The 8830-nt window shown below is 36.8% G+C and overlaps 1 pseudogene; it reads right to left on the reverse strand.

The window, feature by feature from the left end:
• Positions 1-5379: 5379 nt before the first annotated feature.
• LOC118854732 lies at positions 5380-6263 on the reverse strand (annotated as a pseudogene).
• Between the last annotated feature and the right edge of the window lie 2567 nt (positions 6264-8830).

Raw genomic sequence — 8830 nt, forward strand, 5'->3', positions numbered from 1 at the left:
GATACTCAGTAGTTGAGTGATCCTGGGCAAGTCACTTAACCCTATTGGCCTCAGTTTCCTTACCTGTAAAATAAGCTAGAGAAGGGAATGTCAAACCACTCCAGCATCTTTGCCATAAAAACCCCAAGTCGGGTCATGAAGAGCCAGACATGACTGAAATATGAATAAATAACAACAAAATGAAGCTAGATGGTTCAATGGATAGAATGGTGGGCCAGGCATCAGGGAGATCTAAGTTCAATTTTGGCCTCGATTGTGTGAACCTTGGCAAATTACTTAACCTCTTTTTGCCTTAATCTACTGGAGAAGGAAATGATAAACCACTGCATTATCTTTGCCATAAAGAAAAGCAAAATGCATGAACAGTACAGTCCATGGGGTCACAGAGTCAGACACAACTGAATAAATGAACAATAGCAACACACATGTGTGTCTGTATACACATGTATAAACAAACATATATACACATATATGCATATATAGGTTATATGTGTATATGTATGTGTACACACTCATATATGTGTTTATGTACATGTGTGTATATATATACGTGTGTGTGTGTTTGTATATACATGTGTGTGAATATTTTCTTTGTAACCTTATGTATTTATTTGTTTTTTCCCTGAAGGGGGTTTTCTAGGTTTCATCAGACTACCAAAAGGATCCATGATATAAAAAGGCTAATCTCTTTTATAGATCAAAGTCATAGTATACTAGTACCACATTGATGTATAGGGAACACTGATACCGGGATGTCTTAATTGAGTGTTCCACTTGACACTTGACCACAGTGCTACCTGTACATGTCAATGGAAAGACTGCTAGATTTAGCCACAGAAACTTGATTTTAACACTGACTTTGTTGCTGGTCTTGGTCATAATACCTTCTCTTTGTAAGTCTTTAAGTATTTACATCTGCAGAAATATGTGGTTCTGCTAGATGATTTGTAATATAATAAAATATCTAAGGCTACAATTCTATGAAGGTTGGCAAAAAATGATAAAAATAATCCAGTGAAAAAACTCTATTAAACACACTAATATGAACTTTGTTTTTACTTGATTTCTCATAATAACATGGAGAGAAAAGTAGAGTAAGGCCTTCACTTTAGGCTACAGGCTTTTAATAGAATATTGGTAAAAGACAACAATGAATTGTTAAGTTTGTAATACTTTCTGAAACAATGCTGTCAGATGGGAGACATCTGGAGTGTATTATTAAGCTATACATTACAGATCTCTGTAAAAATCAGAAGGTAATTAGGCAAAGGAGATAAAGAAGTAAAAAACATGTTTATCGAAATAAGTTTGTTAAGAAATACGGTAAAAGTTGCCAGAACAATCTGTTCAGCCAAAATGTTACCTTGAAATAACAAACCACACGAGGTCTTGAGATTTTAATGGACATTTGTTAAAGAATGCAGTCTGTGAGGGATTCCCGCCCCGCCCCCCCAAAATCTAAAATGTTTGGTTTTTCAAATATATATATAGAAATGAGTTTTTCTTACCAGTTTTCTTCAATTTATCTATTTCTGTGTCTAGAAAATAAATGGATCTCCAGAAGGATGACTACACTGCAATTTTTAGCTCATAAGAAATTTAGTTTCGTATCTTTTCTAATACAATTACCTGAATCATTTACATTCCTGGATATAACTTCAGAATCAGTCACTTTGACTTGCAGGTAATGTCATTTAGCAAGGATCAAGGTGGTTTGAAAATCCTTTTACTATGAGGAATTCATTTTTGAAGGGCTGATATTTATTTTTAAGAGATCTGAACATTATGGGTTTTTAGAAACTTGGCACTTGGTAGAAAAATCTGCTTTGTTATTATAGGCATAAAGGAGAAGTGTATAATCCTTATGCTAAGAAAGCCAGAATAGTATGCTTTTATAGTCAGCTAAAACTATCAATTTCTTTGAAGCTGCTTAAATCTATCACTTCAGTTGAAGTACACTATATTTGCAATTGTTTTATTATACTGTTTTTGAAATGTAAGTGATTCAGCATTCAAGAAAGGAAATGGATTGGTTGCCCTCAGGACTAGCATCTTTATATTCATGGTCAAGTCTCAATAAAGGCACACTTGTTTCACACTTAGCACGAGGTAGGTGCAGTCCATAATTTTCTTAGGACAGATTCTCATCTGATATTTAAAGACACAGTGAGTAAGTATGAGAGTGAGCATCATGAAAAGGAATGTCTCAGAATAAGAAATAAAAGCTGAAGGCAAAATTGGGGTTAATAGAATTAAACTAAGTTGGGGTTAATAGAAATAAAGCCAAGACCCAAATCCTGAGTATCAACTTAAGAACTGACCTTATTAAATGACAGATCTTGAGCATCATTTGGGAACTATTTTGTATTTCTTGACTAGTTGCAGCAGGAGCAGGTGTTGGGTTACTAAGTAGATTGAATTGTGCTTTTGTATACCTCCTAAATTTGTCTTGGCTTTTTTTGGCATCTGTCTGGGTTCAGGTGAAGCTATGGATGCACACCTGCACATCAGACATTTTATTATGAATTGCTTTATTGCTTTTACTGTTCCTACTGCAAAAGTAAAACCATATATAGTTAAGCATGTTCTGTATTATTCCTGTGGGAATCCATTTCTGTTTGCAAAGGTCACAAGACTAGGCACACTGAAATTGTGCAAGTCGAGAGCAGTTAGGTCCAGATCAGTAGTGGAGGACTCTGGGTAATTTAGGTAAATCCACACTATTCACGCTTTTTCTACTAACAGGATATTATGACTGTCCAGATACAAGAAGAGCTGTGGAGAAGAAGCCAATCTCTGAGCATCATAGAGAACTTGGCACTTCTACTCACTGAGGATAAAGTACATTATCACTATTGTGAATGTGGGACTTCCTAGATCTAGATCCTTCTATCACTAGTCTCACCAGTGCTCAGGAAATAAGCAGTTGGAAAAAAAAACAAATAAAAAATAAAGCAATTGGTTTCATGAAAACAAACGTTTTTCAAGGGGGACAAGCTTTGTTCAACTGACATAACATGATTAAAATGAATTTCTTGTTTAACTTCAAAAATCGCACACCATCTTGCTCAGCAGAAATTCGATGTTCCTTCATTGTAAAAGCTCATATTTAAGGGCAGGTCAATCATTTCAACAGTATGTTACAAATGTATATTTTTCAAAAAGAAGCATAGGGTAATGGACAGGTGATCTATTGAAAGCAGATGGAGGGAGAAAACATGGACAAGAATAACAAGATAAGAAGTCATACATGGTTGGCCATCTATACCAGATGAAATAACAAATTCAATAAAGTTATAATAGCCCACATTAATACAGCTCTTTTGGGTCATAAAGCAATTAATAAACATCAACTAATTTGAACCAGGCTACTCTGTGAGGGAAAATAAAATATATATGAACATTATTCCTATTTTGCAAATGAGAAAACTCAGACTCGAGGAAGTTCAGCCCCTGATCCAAGACAACCCAACAGAGAGAGTCCTGGAGATCCACACACACTTCTCTTTCTCCTACAAGAGAGAGGCTGCCTTGAAGATATTACATATGGTAGGCCCCATGCTGCCTCTATTTTTTGAGCTGAGGTAGAATTTGACTGAAGTGTTAACTTTGTATTCAGTGGAATGGAAGATTATTAGCGAAAATTGAGGTTAGATTTGGAGAAAGAGGTAAAAAGAACACAAAACAGCTTTCAGAGAGGTTAACCAAAGTGTCCCAACACAGGCTGTTGACGAATACAAAAAGCGAAAGGATGAAATTGTTTTCTCAATTTGCTTCGACATCTAATTTCACACTTAAAGACATATGGCCATATTTTCAAAAGACCTCCCCCAGCCTTTCATAGTTCATGTCCTAATCCAAATGCTCATCACTTGCTTCTAAATGTAAATCGTACCTGCCTCTGAATTTTTGCTCCTATAACCTATTGGCTTCTGTCTTCACAACACACACACACACACACACACACACACCACCACCACCACCACCACCACCCCACTCCTGATATTATTCTGGAAAAGAATTTAAAGTTCTTTGTGAAAGAATGTAGACCATTCTGAAAGGATTTGGTATAGATGTTTATTCCTCCTTTTTCCCTGGCTATTTTTTTCTTTTTGTAGAAGCAGACATGGCTATAATACCAGGAATACACACACACACACACACACACATACATGTATGTATATGTGTGTACATATATACACACACATACATTTACATATATGTATATGTATGTGTGTATGTGGATATTTAAAATCTTCTCAGAATTCCTTTGGATAAAAGCATTTGGCAGAAAGCACCAAATATGGTTATTTAGAGTTAAGAGAGGGAGTGAGTAATCTTATTGAAGATGGAGAATAGGGGCATCAGGTACCCAACTACTTTTGGGTGATCATCAAATGTTCAGGAGAGGAAGCAACAGGGGGAGCAGCAGAAACAGATGGCAGTGACAGAAGCAAGAAGGGAAGTGGGATGGTGAACAACAGAGGGGCTAGAATATAGGGAGGCAGAACTAGGCCCAGCAATAGGACCAATGTTTGTGTTCCATTCAGGCTAACTTTGCCTTATGGTGCTATGAATTTTACCATGGACTCAAATGGAATCAGTTTGGGAGTAGACAAAGGATGAAGGGAGAAGGCTGATTAGAAATGGCATTCCTTTCGAGGTAAGATAATTTTCATTGCATTTCCATGTATATGCTGAAGGAAGGCTATATTCTTTGAATGCTACTTTTGAATTAGGCAAGTACTAGAAAATTACTATGGAAGAGGAATAGTCAAATGACAATATCTATTAAAAGCCCCTTGTTGATTATACCCCAGGATGCTCTCTTCTACTTAGCCATAAACATTGTCTAAATAAAACTGGGAGGAGAAAATCTTGCTTCAAACCAAAGACAAGTTTGGGTGTTTGTTACCTTTGGAAATGCATTATTCTATCTTTTTTTACATGGCAGTGGTTTTTTAATGTAACACAAGAAGTTAGGGTAATATAATGTCAAACATATGAAATCTACTTGTTATTAAAAGAAAGAAAACTGTGTGTTGGTGGAATAATTCTTATTTTAGGATCCATCTGGGGAGGGGGAGTCATTCTGGCCTAACTGGGCAGAAAGGAGGGTCCAGAAAACTAGACGTTGCTCAATCCAGTTGAGACCTGAGAGCAATGTTCAGTGGTTTATCCAATTCTTGAAAGCAGAGGCCAGAGTTTACCAATGCAATGCAGAATAATGGTACATTCCTGTCAGGAAAAGTTAGCATAATTGGAAGCATCATCTGGATAGTGGACAGCAGATGCTTAGAATTTCAAAATGGGGAATCAAAGGAATAATCTGTGAGAAGCAGCATTGACTCTCAAGTCATAGTTGAAGCTGAATATAGTCTATATCCCCTCATCAGTCAACTCAAGATCAAATCCCTTCAAGTTCTCAGCAGTCTGTGGGAGGGTGAACAACTTGAGGGTCATAACTACTTTTCTCTGGCTGTGGAACCTAATAAGAATCTATGTTGTTTTTGTTTGTTTGTTTGTTTTGGTCCTTTGTTGCAATGGTCTGGATCCTGATGTCATTCAATAGAAAAGGGTCCTCTGTCTTGGCCCAGAGCCAATCTGGAGAACCAAGGCTGTCACTACAATGCCTTTGGACTGACAATATTTCATCATCTTTTCCTAGGTGAGATATGCATGGCACTCGATCTGGTTAACTGCCAGCTTGTGCCTTAGTCCCAGCTTGGTCAAAATCTTCTCGTCTGGAGGTGTTTGAAGTTGACGATTCCAATGTCTTCTACCTGTCCTTTACCTACCAAGTTTTCCGTGGCCACCCATGTATCCAAAAACCCTGTGCTACTGGGAATCACATTGCCCTTGTCATCCAGTGCAGGGTGGGGAGGGAGGGGAGAAAGGGGAGGGGGGGGAAGGAAACTCTTCCCAGCCTTAAATCCTGTAGGCCAATTATAAAGGGAGAGATCCAAGTAATCCAGCTTCAGTTTTTCCAGATTGACTTATCCAAGCCTTTCTCATGATATATGCAGAAAATCTTGCTGACAATGAAGAGATGCTCCCAATTGACAAATTTATCCTTGATCTCTCTTAGATGGCCTCAACCACTTTATTCTTATTCTAGTAGACATGGACAGAGTCGATGTGGCAGCATCCAATATCAAATGCAGTCTTCATTGCATTGGTCACTTTGTATAGAGGGGACTTCCAATGCCCAGGCTTGGAATGGGCATCTTCATCCTATTCCTCATCACAAAGAAGGTAGCCATGATGCTCAGGCCTTGCAGAATGCAACCTTGACTACTCTTGCAAATTCATTATTAATTTAAAAGGGGGCATAATAATATTCCTTTGGAAATCAAGGTCCTCTATTTTGATGAATTTCTCTTCTAATCAATGTGGATGAGTACTCTGTCCCTCAGGACTCAGTATAAATTCAGAACCTGTTTTCATTTTTTCATCTTTTTAACATTTTGACTGTGTCTTCTCATAAATCCTCTGCAGAGGAAGAGCCTTTCTCTAGCTTCTTTACTATAGGGGTCTAGGTAATATAATATATTGATCATTGGACTTGGAGTAAGAAAGATTTGAGTTCAAATCCTGACTCAGATATTTAACTCTATGACCCTGAGTGACTCAACCTCTCAGCCTCAGTTTCATTACCTGTAAAATAGGAATAGTAATAGCACCTACATCACAGAATTATTGTGAGGAGATATATACACACATATGTACATACATATATATGTATATGCATGCGTGTATATGTACATATACACACATATATGTTTTGCAAACTTAAATGATAGCTGCGTGTTATTAAAATGATGATGATGATGATGATGATGATGATGATGATGATGACGATGATATCAATAGAACACATGGGCTGTCCACATACCATTTCTTCTTGCCACACCACTGGCACATCTGCATATCAAGAAAAATGTTTTAAATTCTTTTTTTCTTACAAATGTAGAAATTGTTAGCAAATGTAATTGCTTATTATATAAGTAAATAATTCAGAGAGACATGGAAAGTTCTATTGTATGAATAAATGAAAATTGAAATATGCTTTAGGAACAAATTGATGATAGAATAATAAAAGTGGAAGGGACCTTAGCAATCAGGTCCTTCCCCCCTCATTTTATGGATGAGGAAATTCAAGTTTTCCAAGCATCTGTGGTAGAAAGGAGGATGGAGCTGTATTCATTTAGTTGTCCATAAGTTTAAATTCTGAGCTTCCAGAAAAAAATGAGGAGTGGAAAGGGTTACATCTCTTTAGTGGGTCATCTTTCAGTATAGGAAGTTGTTTGGAAAGTATTTACCTTGATTCTGTGCCCATAATTAAGGTTATCCCCCTATTTATACTTAGAGAGTTTAGTAAGGAGTATTTATAAGACCAACCAAAAGTCACAAACTACAAGCCCAAGGGTATTTTTTAATTTGAATCACTTTTTAATCTATATAAACTTAGCATCCCTATTGATGGAATTATATGAGAGGATCAGGAGAATGTCCACCTTAAGTTCAAGGTCATTATTCTCTTCATCACATAATGATGGATGGTGTGATACACACTAATGTTTTAATGGCAGCAACGAAGAAAAACCTCTGCCATTACCTCCAAATCTTCAGATGAAATTCCTTTCCTAATGCTTGCTCCTTTCCCAATACTTACAGAAAGGAGGATAGAGCTGTATTCATTTAGATGTCCATAAGTTTAAATTCTGAGTTTCCAGAAAAATAAACAGCCCTAATAGCTACACCAAAAAGATTAAATATTTAGGCAAAGGAAAGAAAATTTATGAGGAAGGGATAAGGAGGGAAATTGGGAAATGAAGGGATCTCATCTCCTATAACAATGTATCTTGCTTTGATTCCATTAACTCTTTCACTTTTAATTCCTATTTGCATTGTATCACTTCACTATATCTTGCACCGTTTTTAATGAAACTTTCTCTTAACCTAGAAATATTTGCATTGAGTTTCAAAATTACTGACCTGTGGTTAGCTATTTCTAGACCTAGTCACTTGTACATTCCATAAACATTTACAAAGTGACATATATGTTTAATGTTCTGGGCATCAAAATAAAGATACATTTGTTTCATAAAGAATATTTGCTCCTTTATTCCATTTCCAAACTGACCAATTAAACTGTCAAAACAAAGTGAGGAATGAAATCTGGTATTTATTGGGTGTGGGGTGGAGTTTAGTGTGGACTTTGTATTACATGCAAAGATATTGCAGAGCAAGGATTGATATAATAGTCCCAAGAGCTAATGCAATCTGGGGCTTCATTGAGAGATGTGTAAGTCCTAGGAATAAGGAGGTATTAGTTCTGCTGAAACATGACCTGAGCAGAGTATGTATGGAATGTACTGTTTAGTGCTGAGCTTCAGAGTTAGAAAGGAGATTGAGTGTGGAAGTATGGAAGTGTGGAAGTGCTTCTCAAAGCACAAGTCTGACATTTTCACTCTCTAATTCATAAATTTCCAGTACCCCTCTGGTCACCCTTAAGATAAAGTACTAATTTCTCAGCTTAGCATCACTGATTTTGGCTCCAGTCTATCTTTTTCAAGCATTTCAGAGTATTTCTCCCTTATTCACTTGATGCTCCAGCCAGACTCTATTACTTGCTGTTCTGCACACCCAACAGTTTATGTCTTGATTTCTTATCTTTACAAATGCTGTCCCTCGAGCAGAAAAAAAAAAAAATTTCCTCCTCACTTATGCTTCTTAGAGTCCTTAAGTTGCTTTACAACTTACCTCAAAAGGTACACTTGGTGGAGAAGTATTTTCTAATATCCAGAGCTGTCAGTCCTCTCCCCTT

Source organism: Trichosurus vulpecula, chromosome 6 (genome assembly GCF_011100635.1).
Source record: "Trichosurus vulpecula isolate mTriVul1 chromosome 6, mTriVul1.pri, whole genome shotgun sequence".
Classification (NCBI taxonomy): domain Eukaryota; kingdom Metazoa; phylum Chordata; class Mammalia; order Diprotodontia; family Phalangeridae; genus Trichosurus; species Trichosurus vulpecula.